General features: G+C 42.2%; 1 pseudogene; it reads right to left on the reverse strand.

Annotated features, from left to right (window-relative positions):
* Positions 1-17795: 17795 nt before the first annotated feature.
* LOC134960353 (5S ribosomal RNA) lies at positions 17796-17914 on the reverse strand (annotated as a pseudogene).
* Between the last annotated feature and the right edge of the window lie 396 nt (positions 17915-18310).

Consider the following 18310-nt stretch of genomic DNA (forward strand, 5'->3'; position numbering starts at 1 on the left):
TTTTGGATCTGGATTGGTTTTGCCTAAACCACCCTTTCAGGTTTTGGTTTTGGATCTGGATGATTTTTGAAAAAAACATAAAAAAGCTAAAATCACAGCATTTGGGGGAAATTTTGATCCTTCGGTATTATCAACCTCAATAACATTCATTTCCACTAATTTCCAGTCTATTCTGAACACCTCACAATATTGTTGTTAGGCCAAAAGATTGCACCTAGCTAAGCGACACAAGTGGGCGGTACAAACACCTAGCCCATCTAGGAGCGGCACTGCAGTGGCAGACAGGATGGCTGTTTTAAAAAATAGGCACCAAAGAGCACATCATGCAAAGGAAAAAAAGAGGTGAACCGAGGTCGCTGGGTGACTAAGCTAAGCGACACAAGAGGGCGGCACAAACACCTGGCCCATCTAGGAGTAGCACTGCAGTGGCAGACAGGATGGCAAATTTAAAAAATAGGTCCAAAAGAGCACATCATGCAAAGAAAAAAAAGAGGTGCACCGAGGTCGCTGGGTCTAAGCGACACAAGTGGGCGGCACAAACACCTGGCCCATCTAGGAGTGGCAATGCAATGGCAGACAGGATGGCAATTTTAAAAAATAGGCCCCAAAGAGCACATCATGCAAAGAAATAAAAGAGGTGCACCGAGGTCGCTGGGTGACTAATCTAAGCGACACAAGTGGGCAGCACAAACACCTGGCCCATCTAGGAGTGACATTGCAGTGGCAGACAGGATGGCAGTTTTAAAAACTAGGCCCCAAAGAGCACATAATGCAAAGTAAAAAATTAGGTGCACCGAGGTCCCTGGGTGACTAAGCTAAGCGACACAAGTGTGCGGCACAAACACCTGGCCCATCTAGGAGTGGCACTGCAGTAGCAGACAAGATGGCACTTTTAAAAACCAAAGCCCTAAACAAAACAGCACATACTTGACAATGTTCTTCAATTTAATTTAATTGTCACTTGACAATGACTTCTGATGAATGTGCTGCAGGTGACGTATAAGGGAGGATGTTCCTAGCTGGTTAAAATCCTTACCCCTACTTATTATGGATTGACAAAGGCAACACACGCCTTGACACCATCAGAATCCTCATCATCAACTCCTCAGCGCCAGCAATACCCATATCCTCATCCTGGTGTACTTCAACAGTGACATCTTCAATTAGAATATCAGAAACTGGACTATGGGTGCATGCAAATGGTGGAAGGAGCCACCTCTTCCCGTCCAGTGTTGGGGAGGTCAGGCATCGCAACCACCGACACACTGGGACTCATCTTGGGGATTTGTGATACCATCTTAGAACACACAGTTCTTTGCTGTGCTTTTGCCAGCTTAAGTCTTTTCATTTTTCTTGCGGGAGGATGAGGGCTTCCATCGTAATGTGAAGCTGAATATAGGCCAAGGCCTTAGCCGTTCCTTGCCACTCCGTGTCGTAAATGGCATATTGGCAAGTTTATGTTTCTCCTCAGATGATTTAAATTTCTTTTTTTTGGGGTCATTTTACTGAACTTTGGCTTTTTGGATTTTACATGCCCTCTGCTATGACATTGGGCATCGGCCTTGGCAGACGACGTTGATGGCATTTCATCATCTATGTCATGACTAGTGGCAGCAGCTTCAACACTAGGAGGAAGTGGCTCTTGATCTTTCCCTATTTTATCCTCCAAATTTTTGTTTGCCATTATTTTTCTGGAGTTATATAACAATATGCGGCACAGGAGCGCGTACCCCTACACCACACAGGGCAAACTCTGTAAAAAAAATGTGGATAATATTAACCCTTTTATTTGAAGTTATTATAATAATATGAAGCACAGGAGAGCAAACCCCTAAACCACACACATACGGCAAAGCCTGTAAAAATTATTTGGATTAAATATTAATAACCCATTTATTTGGAGTAAATAATATACAGCACAGGACAGCACCGCTGGAGTTATGCGGCAGTACCGCTGGAGTTATACAGCAGTACCGTTGGAGTTATACGGCAGTACCCTGGACTTATACGGCTGTTCCCCTGGACTTATACGGCTGTACTCCTGGACTTATACGGCTGTACCCCTGGACTATACTTATACGGTAGTATCGCTGGACTTATATGGCAGTACCGATAGACTGGACTTATACGGCAGCACCACGGACTGGACTTATATGGCAGTACCCCTGCACTTATACGTATGTACCGCTGGACTTATATGGCTCTATCCCTGGACTTATATGGCAGCACCACTGGACTGGACTTATACGGCAGTACCGCTGGACTTATACGGCAGTACCGCTGGACTTATACAGCAGCACCACATGACTGGACTTATACGGCAGCACCACTGGACTGAACTTATACGGCAGTACCACAGGACTGCACTTATACAGCAACACCACTGGAGTGACGGGACTGATGCAGCACAAGACACCACCACTGGACTAATGTAGCACAAGAGAGCACCACTAGACTGGACTTATGGCAGCACAGGACACCACCACTGGACTTATGGTAGCACAGGACACTACCACTGGATTGATGCAGCACAAGACAGCACCACTGGACTGGACTTATACAAAAGCACTGGACTTATGGCAGCACAGGACACCACCACTGGACTTATGGCAGCACAGGATGTCACCACTGGCCTGATGCAGCACAAGACAGTACCACTGGACTGGACTTATACAGCAGCACTGTACTTATGGCAGCACAGGACACCACCACTGGACTTATGGCAGCACAGGATGCCACCACTGGCCTGATGCAGCACAAGACAGCACCACTGGACTGGACTTATACAGCAGCACTGTACTTATGGCAGCACAGGACACCACTACTGTGACTGGACTGATGCAGCACAAGACACCACCACTGTACTGATGCAGAACAAGACAGCATCACTGGAATGATACAAAAGAGCAGGTCGCCACCCCACGCGCCAAGCCACTTTCCCACACAGACACTGAGGAGACACATCCTCTCACTACACTGTCCAGGACTGGAGTGAAAATGGCGGAGACGGGCGGCTCTTTATATGGAATCCAAAACCCGCGAGAATCCAACAGTGGGATGATGACGTTTTGCCTCGTTCTGGTTTCCGATTCTGGCGGGAAAACCTGAGCTGGACTCAGATCGACTCGGAGCGTGAAGTTCGGAGGGGGGTTCGGTTCTCAGGGAATCAAACCCGCTCATCTCTACAAATGATGATAAATATTACTTAATTTCCTGCATTTAAAGATGCACTGCCAGGCAGGATGAAAAATGCACCTTCCCCAGGATGTCATTTATGGAAGCATCAGGGACAGCTCCATACAGTAAATTTTGTTAGCGCTCTATGGTCCATCTCACAGACCCAAATGAAAAATAGTAGCCGTTACTATTTATGAGTACATTTTCTATAGTTATATATGGTGACCTTAAAACATTATAGGTGATCCTAGGATAATGCAGCTAGAGCTTTAAATACAAAATACAAAGTCTTTGCTTTTATTCACCATTTTCTTAGGGAGTGTGAGCTTATGTAGGTGTTGCCTTGCTTTTGATTGCACAGGAGGAGGACTCAGAGGACACCTACACCAAGATTGCAGATTGGGAAAAAGTAGTTTGATATTGACTTTTATTTTAAAATTATGTTGTGCAATTTACAGTATGTAACTTTTAAAAAAATATTATGAGTACTATCATAATATGTTGCCATTTTTTAAGAACATTTTGTTAAAATACAGGTTATTTAAATACTCAATTGCAATATACATGCAAGCCACAAGGTGACCACTTACATTTACTGGAATGTAAATGAGTAATGCACAAATCATACTATGGGCGGGATGTTATGACGCCCAAGATCACCAACGGTGCGGGTTCCAAGCTGATCTCACGGTTTTGCCCTGTAATTGATTATTGCCTCTTTAAAAAAAAAAGGTCAGAGATCGGCCGGGAACCCACACCTCTGGCAATCTCGGACGTCTTTACATCCAGTCCTATGTTATCCCTCCAGTACCTTTGTCATTCAAGGTAGTACAGCTAACTCCATCCAATGCATTTCATCATGAATGACTTCTTCAGGGGTGTTAAAGACAAAAGTGTAACAGCTTGCCTTTCTCCTCGTGCTTGGGCAGAATCATAACCCTCCACTTTCTCTCTCATATGTTTATCCATACGTTGTTCTTAATAACAATATATTATTTACTTCTTACTGTACATCACTTTTGGATATCGTGTCACTGACTTAGTTAACTAAACACAAGGCTGTGCACTTGAAAATGGACCAGGAGAACAACTAGCCAGAGGGAAAAGTAGAACATCAAGAAATGTATGATCTGGACATAACTTTGAAGTTGAAAGGTTTTTGGTTTTTTTTTCTCTTTTTTTTTCCCATCTCTAAGGCACTTGTACAGAGGTGAATATTCTACATGACAGGCTTCATGATCTTTGATATTGGCACCGGACTCACATTGCTGCAGGAAGAAACACAGGCAACTTTTAATATAGAAATTAAAATTTAGATGACTGGTCATCTTGAGTGCTGGAATCTTTTGAGGACAATCTCACAGTGAAAGTGTTTAGATTTTTCCTTTACGCTTTTGGGGCCCATATGTATTTTTTGTGCCACCAATTATTATTTAGTTTTTTATCCAGGCATCCAGTTTTGTAATACATAGGTCAGAACCAGCAGCTGAATGTATTTTATGCATTCATGGAATGAGTACTGTATTATAACATTAAAATAAGTATTTTAAGTATTCACAAAGTATTTTTTACTTAACATGAAGTTTATTATCTTTTTAATAAAATATATTTAAAAACGTATTTAAATTATATATCTCTAAACTTAAAAGGTCGTCCCTGAAGAATTTAAAGTGTTTTCCAGCTGGCCTATTGCTGGCACTAGTGATTTCCTCCAGCTTTTCTGTATCCAGTACGCGGGGACAAGTTATCCAAAGAGACAAGGAAAATGCCAAAGTACCCAAACCGGCCCTAGCCAATTTGATGCCCTAGGCAAAATTTTGGCAGGTGCCCCCTAGCACTGCCGCTAGTTCTGCATCTGACCCAGCAACACTCAGGCAGTGGGGCCCACTGGGGGGTTTCCGTGTGGGCCAGTTAAACCCTGCATAATGCCCCACAGTAATGCCCATAATGGGGGGTCTTTCCGAGTTGATTGCTCGATAGCTAGTTTTAGCAGCCATGCAAACGCTATGCTGCCGCCCACTGGGGAGTGTATTTTAGCTTAGCAGAAGTGCGAACGCTTGTGCAGCCGAGCTCTGCAAAAACAGTTTGTGCAGCTTCAGAGTAGCTCTGGACCTACTCAGCGCTTGCGATCACTTCAGCCTATTCGTGTCCGGATTTGACGTCATACACCCGCCCAGCGAACGCCCAGCCACGCCTGCGTTTTTTTAGACACGCCTGCGTTTTTGCAAACACTCCCTGAAGACAGTCAGTTGACACCCAGAAATGCCCCCTTCCTGTCAATCTTCTTGCGGCCGTCAGTGCGACTGAAAACTTCAGTAGAACCTGTGCAAAACAACAAATGCCTTTGTACCCGTACGACGTGCGTGCGCATTGCGGGGCATACTCATGCGCATAAATGCCGTTTTTTCACCTGATCGCTGCGCCATGAAAATCATCAGCGAGCGATCAACTCGGAATTACCCCCAATACACATAATTCCACACAGTAATGCACCTTACACATATGCCCCACATTAGTAATGCCCATAATACACAAAATTCCACACAATAATGCATCTTACACATACGAACCAGAACCACATTAGTAATTCCCACAATACACATAATTCCACACAGCAATTCATCTTACATATACGAACCACATTAGTAATGCCCATAATACACAAAATTCCACACAATAATGCATCTTACACATACGAACCACATTAGTAATGCCCACAATACACATAATTCCACACAGCAATTCACCTTACAGATATGCCCCACATTAGTAATGCTAGTAGCTTTTTAATTTTTTTTATAAAACTTACTTTTGCTTGCTGGCGTGCTTGCAGTAAGTGTGTGCACCCATGCAGCTCTCTAGATCTGTGACTGCGTTTTGTGAGATGGGGTGGCAGGATGGGTGAGTACTTGCGCTCGCACCCGTACAAGGAATGTGACCTCACAGGGTATGCCGTCCTTTGCAAGCCTCATCCTTTATTTTAGCTTGCTGGTTGAACACAGATGGCAACAAAGTCCAGATACTGCCATACTTGCTGGTTATACACAAATGCCAGTATCAAACATGTAGCAACTGTCCATTCTCTTCACTGTTCAGTGTGTTTGCTGGTGTCTGTTACTCCCGGCAACTGCATGGCCTTTATTTTATACTGTGGGAGCAATATGCTCTGCTCTCCAGTCTGAAGCTTCTGAAAGTCACGCTGCACTGACGTACTGACGTTTCATATAGAAATAGCACAATGCTACTTACTGACCACGTTACAGTGCTGGATGGCAAGGGAATTTTACGGCATGGACTGACTGAGAAATAAAATGTGGGGAGAACACTGCCCATGTTATATCCCTGCAGACACCTGGGGTTTGCAGGGATAAGGGACACAGATTAGAACACCTCATAACATCGGACCAATACAATTGATAGTTTTACATTGACAAGTATAGAAAATGCAGATTTACTAATGGTCGGTTTTAAAAGCCACCAAAACCTGATGGTAAAACAATGGCAAACCCACCCAAACAATAGACTTGCCTGATTCAGGTGAGTTTGGGAGAAGCGCTGCACACATCAATATGACCTATGCAGGCTTCATTACGTAATGTTTAAAGAAAGCGTTTAAAAATAAAAACGTAAATCTATAACCAGCCCCACACCCCTTAATCTGGTCTAGTACTGCAAAATGGGGAAAAACCGAAGTAGAGTCTCCGCGATTTTCATATAACCAGCACTGGGATAAACTAAACAGGGGGCTTACACTATAGCATGAAGATGCACATTGTTCCCCCTCCCACACCGTAAGCCAGCATCAAACTGGACAGCACAGGCCTGGAATTCCTCCCCACCTCCCTCCTGAGGAAACCCCAAGCCTAAGCTGGAAGTAACAATCATACTGATCTGTACAGTGCTTTTGTTTGGACGGGTTTGCTCTCATTTTTGACCTTCTATTACCATAAGTCTAGAACTGGGAGAAGAAAACCAAAGGCATTTAGAGCTGCAAAAATCAACTGACAATGCTGAAACCTGACGGATGATAAATAGCAAGTTTTTAGAGACAAACACACCATCAAAAAACAGTCGGTTTTGAACATGACCAAAAACTGACCTTTAGTAAATTAGGTATTAATAATATTCTCTCTGGCCAATAATAACTTCTGTACTAACCTGACAACTCTATTTTTGTTGACTATATGACAATAAACCCTAACTCTCAAACTCACTGCTTAGGTGTCATGCATGACTCTAAACTGTCCTTTGTTCCATACATTCAATCTGTGTCCAATTCATGTTACAGCACATACATGTGCGGAATACGCCCATATCTCACATAAGGCACTCCAAAAACTCTAATTCATGCACTCATTATTATCTCACACATAGACTATTGATAGTCTCTTCACTGGTCTTCCCCTAAACAGATTTCCACCCCTATAATCTTTTCTGAATGCGGCTGCTAGACTGATTTCTCTGCTGCTCTGTCAGTCCTTACATCGGTTGCCTGGTTTTGGTGGGGTTTTTTTTGTTTATTTTCTAAGAAATGTATTCCTGTGCCTGCAGGCAGAGCCGGCGGAACCCACTCAGCAAAGGGATGCAGTGCAGGGAGGCGCATACCTGGAAAGGCGCTCTCACTGCTCTGTATCTCTTTGCTGTGTGCTGTTGCTGCCAGCTGCGCCTATCAATGTACATACAGCGGCAGCCAGCCGCCTGGATACCGGCTCTTCAAGTCCCCACTCCAGCCACGCCGCTGATGTAATCTCCTCCTGTGTCCTGTCCTGTGCCAGGGCAGTGGCGCTAGCAGTGGGAGGTGTGGGGGCGGGACTGACGAACAAAGGACGGCTCCGGGAGCAGAGAGCTGCAGTTACTGCTGACTGCAGTACTGCCAGGGGCCACTAGATGCCCCCATATACATGGACCCATCTCATCACCTGACAGGACTCAGGAACAAAAGAGAGACTGCCGGGGACCAGTACAGAGGAACTAAGTGAGTATTTTGTATGTGTGATTATCTATCTATCATCTATCTATGTGTCTTTCTGTCTGTCTGTCTGTCTGTCTTTCTGTCTATTATCTATCTATCTATCTATCTATCTATCTATCTATGTGTCTGTCTGGTTTTTTTTCCACTCTGTCTCTCTTTGTTGAAGGAGTCTCTGCCTGCTATAATGTGTACAATGGGGACTCTTGCCTACCGTAATGTGTAAAATGGGGACTCTTGCCTGCCGCAATGTGTAAAATGGGGACACCTGCCTGCCGTAATGTGTAAAATGGGGACAACTGCCTGCCGTAATATGTAAAATGGGGACACCTGCCTGCCGTAATGTGTAAAATGGGGAGACTCTTGCCTGCCGTAATATGTAAAATGGGGACACTTGTCTGCCTTAATGTGTAAAATAGGGAGACTTGCCTGCCATAATGTGTAAAATGGGGACTCTTGCCTGCCGTAATGTGTAAAATGGTGACTCTTGCTTGCAGTAATGTGTAAAATGGGGACACTTGCCTGCCGTAATGTGTAAAATGTGAACTCTTGCCTGCCATAATGTGTAAAATGGGGACTCTTGCCTGCCGTAATGTGTGAAAAGGGGACTGTTGCCTGCCGCAATGTGTAAAATGGGCACTCTTACCTGCCAAAATGTGGGTATTTAATGTATCAAGGGCACTGCGGTGTGCAGGGTGCATTACTGTGTAGGGATTAATATGGTAGATTTTTTTTTCTCCTATGGTGGCCATGATCAGTTGGTGCAAGGTCAAAAACTGGGGTGTAAGGTAGTCTTTTCAGACAAGGCTACGCCCATTTTAATGAGGTCATATCTAGGGTGGGGTGGGGCGCATTTTTTTATGTCAATGTGAGGGGGGGGGGCATTTTTAAATCTCGCACTGGGAGCCAAATTGGCTAGAAACAGCCCTAAAGGTGAGATGTGTTTATTACTGTTTGTATATGCCTGAGGACGATGTAAAGTAAAGAACATTAAAACGATGCATTCAATCCTGCCTCAATGAGTATTTTTTCATCCGGGTGCCGCTGGAATTGCTGTACTATTGTTGGACTCCTGGCCGGGGAGGACCTGCAGCGGGCACCGGAGCCCATACTATGTTAAAAGGTGTGCTGCCTCAAGATTGTTTGTATATATATACATATATATATATATATATATATATATATATATATATATACACACACACAAAGTGCTCGAAGTGGGGTATTATACAGTGGTATGGCATGCCGCCACTTTGAGCACTGGCGGGTCACCTATAGTGGGAAGATTCTCTGTGGGGACACTTTTCATCTGTGGTCCCATCCCCCTAAGCGCGTTACCCATCACAGCTTTCTTACATTACAGAAAGCCCACTGGCACAACTGTTAGAGTGAGAAGAGGCTCCAAGCCCCCATCCAGCAGAAAGGGAGCTCAACCACACACACCAGTGATGCTGTGCACATCTGTACAGTAAGTTAAGCACTGCACTCCCAGTTGCCAGCCTGCCACATTTGTTACAAGACAGATTTGGTATGATTTACCGATGTTCGGAAACCAAGCGGTCAGGAGACCGATGCGGGAATCCAGACAGTCGGAGTACCGACAGTGGTGAATCGAGTTCCCTCTGTGCGCTATGCGCTGTGTAATGTAAACAAAATTGTGCTACTGTATGGAGTCATTTGAATTGGTACTATTGTGTGACCACACCCTACCTGTTTTTTGCGGCGTGCGACTTCAGCGTGCATTGTCCCTTTATTAAGTATGGGAGAGAGGGCGCAAATTTATAGTTTGCAGGAGGGCGTCGAACACCCTTGCACCGGCACTGCCTGCAGGATTTTAGAGAATTGGACTCATACACCTTATACTGTGTCAAAGTGTAAACCTATATTTCCTTTTATAGGACAAGATAATAAAGGAAAGGTGGGTGCTGATTTGGGGTTAGTTCTCAGCTTGCAGGTGGCATCAGAAGCTCTCTACCTAGCAGAAGGCCTTTCCAGGTGTTATGAAGGGAACCTGGGTTGTTGGTCCGGGGTTAAATAAAATTAATAATGTTCAATGTGATAGGCAAAGCCAGTGCTGGTGGCTGCCAATCATAAAATATGGGGACAAACTGAAGCACAGCCACCACATAACTGAACATAAGGATCACAGGTAAGCAAGTTTACTTAATTTGATATTGTTCCAGAATTCCTCAATAAGAAACTTTCCTAGAGGTTTCGTAGAGGTGCCGTGAAAAAGATGCTGACACCCTAGGGTGCTGTGACTCAAGAAAGTTTGGGAGCCCCACCACTAGGCAGAGAAAATAACACATCTACACCTAAAATGAATCTGCTACATTTCCTTATATTTACAAAAGGATCTCTATTGTCATAATGCTGTTGATATGTGGTAATAAGTTAAGTATGCAACCCATTGCAGTAAACTCTAATAGCTTGCACATATCTCTCCTTTCTTTTCTCTTTTTCATTATACGTACCTCCCTCTATTTCATTTCTTTCTCCAGCTTATTTATTCTTTCTTTTCTTTACTACTGTATTTTACATTCCTCTTTTCTGCCTGATTTCCCTCCATTTTTTTGTCCCCTGTTCCTGTTCATGATACTGTCTCTGTCTTTCCCTATAGCACAATATTGCTGTCATGTATAATTTAATGTGGTTTTAGTTAGTTCCAGAGTGTGTAAGGCAGCTTCCATATATTTTTTTTATACAAGTCTTCCATTATTTATTTTATGTGTTTATAGACTGAAGCTTCATGAATTCACTTTATACTTTAATAGATAGATAGATAGATAGATAGATAGATAGATAGATAGATAGATAGATAGATAGATAGATAGATAGATAGAGAGAGAGATAGTGGCAAAATATATTCTTTATGCAAGAGTCAGCATTCTGCATTCTACACTTTTATTTATAGAAAAACTTTGCATATGTGTCTACATAACACCTTACTTTCTGCACAGTATTCAGTAATCAACACTTGTTAAATACTGATTAAATTATATATCTAGCTATATATATTGCTATATCACTGGCCCTAGAGCTAATGAAATGCAATTAAAGGTCTACTGCTGCACATGTGAGACATTGGAGGATTAGCTAAGTATTTGGATGATTAGTAAAATTGTATTTATGTGTCAAGAAATATAGAAAACTACTCACCATTGAGGGGAAAAGTATAAACCAGGCCCACTTAAGAAACTCTATTACTCTCACATTAATAAAGAGCATTGGCCCCCTGCATTAATTTTACCTTAAGGTATTAGTTAGTTAATACTGTTGATGGTTATGTTGGTGTTGTGTAATTGTGTTCAAAAATCTCTCTGATAAAGAGATTAATTGGGAAAAGCTTCCGGCAATAATAGTAATACATAAATATGCTAGAGATAAGCAGGTCTGGTTCTCTGAAAAACAGACCCACCCGAACTTCCCGATCCGAGTCCCAAAACGAGGCAAAACGCCATCATCCCGCTGTCAGATGATCGCAGGGTTTTAGATTCTATAAAGGTCCCGGTGATCGGCGACATTTTCACACCAGCTGTGGAGAGTGCACTGAAGGGACGTGTCTGTCTCAGTGCTGGGTTGTGTGGCATGGGGTGTGGGTGTGGGGCTGGTGGCGGCTGTAGGACTGATGTATCAATTCAGGGGTGCTCTGTCTGTCATCTGGTGGTGTATCTGACAAGGGGTGATCTGTCCATAAACCATATACAGTACTTCCAGGGGCTGTGCCGCAGTGTCAAAACCGAGTATACTCGAATGGTAAACCACTACCATTGCAACAAAAACATTGATGGTTGCAAATCATCGTGATGCGATGTTCATCCCTATGCTGTACCCCAGTGTACTATACAATTTTTATTTTATCTTCATACCCATGCACATATTGTCCGACACTGTGCGTGAAGGTGGTACCATAGTAATATATTTTCATACTCATACACATAATGTGTGACAATGTGGGTGAAGGTGGTACCACAGTAATATATTTTCATACTCATACATATATTGTGCGACACTGTGGGTGAAGGTAATACCACAGTAATATATTTTCATACCCATACACACAATGTGTGACACTGTGGGTGAAGGTGGTACCACAGTAATATATTTTATTTTGTACCCATATATGTATTGTGTGACACTGTATGTGAAAATAAACCGTAGCGTTTGATTATTATCTCTGACAAACTGTGACACTGTAGGTGGTATATTTTTTGTACAAATTCCAGTGTGTGCTGTACCCTAATCTGTTTGTGCTTGTTGATAGATATGGAGGACGAACAATTGAGAGGGGATGCAGATGCTGCCACCAGTCATGATGATACAAGTCCGTCAACGCCATCTACAAAGGCCGATGCCAAAGGGCATAGACGGCTTAAATCAAGGCATGTAAAATAAAAAAAAAAGGAAAAGTCAGATTAGTAAAAGTCAAATTAGTGCAATAACCAATTACATTTGTTTTCTGCACAATAAAGACCATCACAATGCCCCAATGATTAGTTTAAATATTTAAAATCAAACAAATTAAATCAAATTACTAATCAATCCTTCCTTCCACTACATACATATTCTTCCTTCCTTTGGCCCCTGATTTAGTTAATTAATTAATACAAAAACTACTTGTGTATGTTGGTCAAAAACACAAAAACATACATATCTACAACATGGTATATACTGTGTGTAAAGCTGGCTGAGGCAACCTGAGGTGCTCCACCCTTTGTTGACAAACAACTTCCAGCAGGGCCAGAAGTTATAGTTCACCTGGAGAGCCACAGGCTGCTTTTCTCTGTTGTAGAACAGCAAATCTTGATTCCATTGTCCCCATCAACCATCCTGAGCACAAAATAAACATCTGTTTACAGTGTGTACTATTATGCAGCCTAATTGTAAAGTAATTGCATTTTGATTGAAGTGACCGTTTGTTTGTTTGTGGGTGGCAGGCTGCCATCAGAAATTTTGGGGCCTGGGACTGGCCATATTTTTGCGTATGCATTGCAAATCTGCTAATGCAAACACAGATTTGTGAATGCATCGTAGGGCCTCTTTTATCCTTTCTGGGCTGCTCTTCACATGCAAATTTTACCAATAGCAGATTTGTGAACATCGCTATCTCAGCATCAGTAGCGATCCATAATAAAGGCCCTTAGGCACATAAACAAGCTGACTGGGGAAGGCCTATTGGACTTCACAAGGGATGCATCCTAGTGTCACATCTGTTGTGGCTGTGTTAGTGCTGGTCTGGAGCGGTGTGCAGACTTCTACTCCACTCTTCCTAGTGATTATGTGGGCTAGACGTAGCTCTACTACTATCAGAGCCATCTGAAGTGTTGTGGGTTCTCCTGTAGTCTCGATTACTCCCTTCTGCTATTTCCACTACTACACCATTACTGGGCATTAGCATTAGTACCCAACTACATACAGCTGCATTTGCAGTGGTTGCCATAGTGCTTTCCAGGATTCATACTGTGATGGTGTGTTGCAGGGCAGCACATATTTTAAAGCCTGTGTCATTTTCTACAGATGTGGGTAGCCTATAGTCCTAAAAACACTTCTCTTTGCCCTGGCAGTTTTTACCTAAAGAAGGTCTCGACAGTTATCTGCAAACAGTGCAGAGTCATTGCATGGAGGGGCTGGACACTGGACTGTGTGAACACCTCTAGCCTTCACCAATGCCTACAGTGAGTCACATGAGTCAATCTGCCAAGGTTCGTATAGCCCAGATGCAACTCACTATTCTCAGTGGTAACTGAACCATGTGATTTGGCTGTGTGTATGTGTTGTGTGTGGGGGTGCTGTAGGGTTAGGCCTCGGGGGTGGGGTGGGGGTGGTAGGGGGAATAGGCTGTGGTGAGGGGGGTTAGGTTGCAGAAAAGGGGGGGATTGGAGGGGGTTTAGGCACTAAGGTGTGGGGGGTTAGGTTTAGGCTGCAGAGGTGGAGGTTAGGGGTAGGCTGTGGGGAGGGGGGATAGGGATAGGCACCACTAGGGGGGGGTTAGACACTAAGGGGGAGGGTTGGGCTTTGGCTGCAGAAAGGGGTGGTTAGGTTTTAGCACTAAGGGGAAGGTTAGGGTTAGGCTGCAGTAAGGGAGGGTTAGGGTGTAGGTGGGGGGGGTAGAATACTTACCTCACCCCTGTTGTGATCGCAAACATCAGGATGCCAGCGTCAGTATTGTGACCACCAGCATCTCGTCCACTGGAATCACATACCGATCCCCTTCTATGCATGTGTAAAACAGGTTTGCTGGTTTACACATGCAAACTGGCCGGGAAGCCTGAACTTTGACTACCAGCTCAACTGTAATACAAAAAAAAAAAAAAGGAAAATATGCATTGGGAGCGATCACAGAATGTGACATTAAGTCCTCTCTTCGGAAAGCCAAAAGAGAGTGGATGGAACAATTTAACCTTTTCTGAACTACACAAATTTCTCATCTCCCCATGACCTATATTTACTTACTGACAAGGTTTTGTCTGCAGTCTTGATATCTTAAATTGACAAATATAGTTTTTTAATTATCATCTTAATAATTTTCCTGGCACGGTGTCAATTTTGATTATCAAAATAACAACTTATTTATCCTTCAATTTAACATTATTTTCTCACCACTGAAATGAAGCGCTACTCACCTTCCATGGTGAAAAACATCCAGAGTGTTAGAAATTATTTACGGCTTTTAATTTAGATGCAAAATGAAATATGAAAGGGGATGTCACAATGACTTTGTTGTTAGTGACTTTTCTCTCTCATAACTGCAAATAAAGCTCTCCAAAATAAGAAGCTACATACTAGGATGGCTGTGATAGGGAGGTTAACAGAGTTTGTACAAGTTAAACCAAGCGGTTCTGCAAAAGAGTCTGTTTAATTCCCAGATCCTCACACCAATCTCTCTGTATTTTGTACCATGCTAATCAGAATCCCCCTGTGGCTGATTTATTATGCACTCAACTAAGCAATAAAATGACGCTGTGTTGCCGGTCTGTTTCACAAGCGCTCTGAAAGCTGGTTTAGATGTAATTTAGAGGTGCCAGGAAGAAGAGCAGGGTTAAACGCTTGCACTAAATTTAGGAGATAGCAGGGCCTAATAGATCTACATCCTTCCAATAACCCAGTAGACATTTCTATTACAAGCTCCGTGCATAATGTACTTGAAAGAAAAAGTTCACCAAATTTACTACTCCATTAGATGATGCTGTTATGCAGTTTGCAGCGGCATCAAGAGGAGCTTAGCTGCTGAAAGTATTCATTTGTTCAGATAATGTCCTGTCTCTTATTCATGGCATTTTATAAATCTTAAAATTAGACATTTTACTACTCACTGTCGAAAGCCAACAGCTGTCTTTTTTTGGAGAAAAAAGTTTTAGAAATACTGTATAATCATTAAATGAAAGTCTCTTTATTTGCCTTTGTTTAACTAAATCAATTACGTCATAAACTATACCGGACCTATATAGTCTATCTTTTACTTTTCTTGCATAAAACCTAAGTCTAGAATTGAACTAAACAAGACATAATGGCAGCTGTAGTTCATCAGCAATATCACTGTATTCTTGATTTTTTGGGGTTTGAAATACATTCCTTAAGATAATCTTTTAATTGACTTTCACAGATTTTATTGAACATTGTGACAGGACAGGCTTACTCATACCCACTTTTCAGCTCTCCTCTCTGGGACAAGCCCATAGAGGAGACTCTGCTTGGCACTTTGAGGGGCAGGGCTAGGTTATCACATCACTAGGCCTCATCCATAAAATGGTGTGATTTGTGGATTTGCAGGAGAATGCGGGTCTAAATGATGCAAATTCACATAATTTAATCTTGTCTCCTCCATTCGGAGCTGCAATTCCCTGTGTAATCTCCTCATCTTGGTGGGATGCGACACCAGTTGGATTGGATGTAACTACCTGCCAGCACTATGTTGTACTTTCTCTCGACTCATCAACAGTGAGGGCCCACTGCAAACTACCATGGTGCCCACAGTTGTACAAGATGGATTAAGACTTTGGGGTGCTCAGGGTACTTAAGACCTAAAGAGGAACATTTGGGATACAGGTATTAGGGACACAGCAGCCCACGGGTGGGACAATGCCTGAAGAGCAGTCCTGGCGGTTGCGGGATATGCATAGATTTACATACATAGTCACACACATATATTGTACATATACACACACACATACATGAATACATACTGTCACACCTACGTTGCACTGCATACACATCACGGCAAAGCTGAGCCTGGCTACATCTGTACATACATGCATACATACATACAGTTACACAAATATACACATAATGCACATACTGTCACACCTACGTTTCACTGCATACACGTCACGGCAAAGCTGAGCCTGGCTACATCTGTTCATACATGCATACATACATACATACATACATACAGTTACACAAATATACACATAATGCACATACTGTCACACAGATATATACAAACACCAGACAATCAGGCAATCACACACATAAATAAAATAACATAAATAAATAAATAAATAAAGGCTTACCATACTATCTCTTTAAACCAGGACACTCATGAATTTCCCAGGTTCTGTGGCTGGCTGATTTAAACCCTGCGTTTCACCTGGTTTGTATCAGCCACAAAACCTGTGTAATTCATGAGTGTCCTAGTCTACAGGATAGTATGGTACAGTAAGCCTACATAAATACATGATATGCATGTAATGTAGTCCTCCCTCTTCGTCTTACCTAACAGCAGTGTTTCCCAAATCCAGTCCTAATGAATCCGTGACAGTGCATGTTTTACAGATCTCCTAGTTCTATACATGTTTATTCATTACTGGCTGACACATTTTAAAAGATTTAACAGAAATTTGGTTTGGTTCCGCACAGGAAAAATGTGGTAATGATGAACATAGATTAATACACAGATTGTAGAAAACTGTTCAGGGAATGACCAACGATACTAAGTTTATATTTAAAGATTCTTAATGAAGACATCTAAATAATTATTTGAGTTGGTGGTGCTCCCAGAGTCAGTAATGGTTAAGCAAAGAGAAGAAAAAAGAAAGACTCTGTGTTGGGGCACGCTTAGAAATTTGAAATAAGTTTATTAAAACTTAACATTTAATTAATAACGAATAAAAGTAATGAGGAGTTTGATACAAAAAAATTGTTCGAACACAAAGTAAACATATATATTGACAGAAATCAGGATAAGCCTGATACAAAATTATGGGCACCTGTGGTGAAAAATATACTGGAAAACATAAAAAATTACAGAAAAATTAATATTATTAAGGTGCCTGAGTTAATCAAAATTCAAAATTGGAGTAGAGGTAAATGATATGTACATATAATCACCGCAGTGATAATTGTAGGTAAGCACCTAGTCTAAAACCTCATGAGAATAGATGAGAGGCACAAAGGTTCATAATTGAAATGTCAAATGACTGAGGGTAATCACCTGGTAGAGATTCTGTTTGCTAAAAGGCTAGATCCTTATAGATAACAAAGCATTTAAGATAAAAGTATGATTATTAAAGATACAGAAGAGCATTGATAAATAAGCCTAAAGGCAAAGCCAATTGTAGATAAATAGAAGATTTGCGGGAAAGTTGGATAAGGAATAGGTAAGTTTCAGAAGTTGCTCTAACACTTCTGCTGTTTGTGATCAGAGGTCACAATCTTACTGCACCTGATATTCCCAAGAGGTCACCCTACTAGGTACTGATCAGGCTTATCAGCGCTTAGCTTCCAAGGTCGGATGAGATTGGGCGTTGCTGCTGAAATATGGCAGTAATAAACACTAGGACACAAATGAGAGAGTGTAATGAGTAGTGAGCAACAAGGTACTTCTGCTGTCCAGTTTCTAGCGCAGATTCTCTGTTGCTGTGAGCATTGCAGAGAGTGGTCTCGCATCTGGATGAGAGGGTACTAAAAATAGAAGTGAGATATGCTCAGAATAGGGAGGAAACCCTGCCTTCTGCTGTCCACTGTCTTATATAGATATATAGCGGACAGTGGATGAGAGAGGTGGGTTAGGCTTACCTATTGATAAAAAGGGTGGTGGGAAAATTAGAAGAAGGAGAAGAAATGGTAATGTGGTGAGATCACAAATTAACAAAAAATTAAGTAAATTATGAAATAAAACAATCATGAAATCAACGATTAATTGGAAAAAGGAAAATAAACACAGGC

Source organism: Pseudophryne corroboree, chromosome 9, assembly GCF_028390025.1.
Source record: "Pseudophryne corroboree isolate aPseCor3 chromosome 9, aPseCor3.hap2, whole genome shotgun sequence".
Taxonomy (NCBI): Eukaryota; Metazoa; Chordata; class Amphibia; order Anura; family Myobatrachidae; genus Pseudophryne; species Pseudophryne corroboree.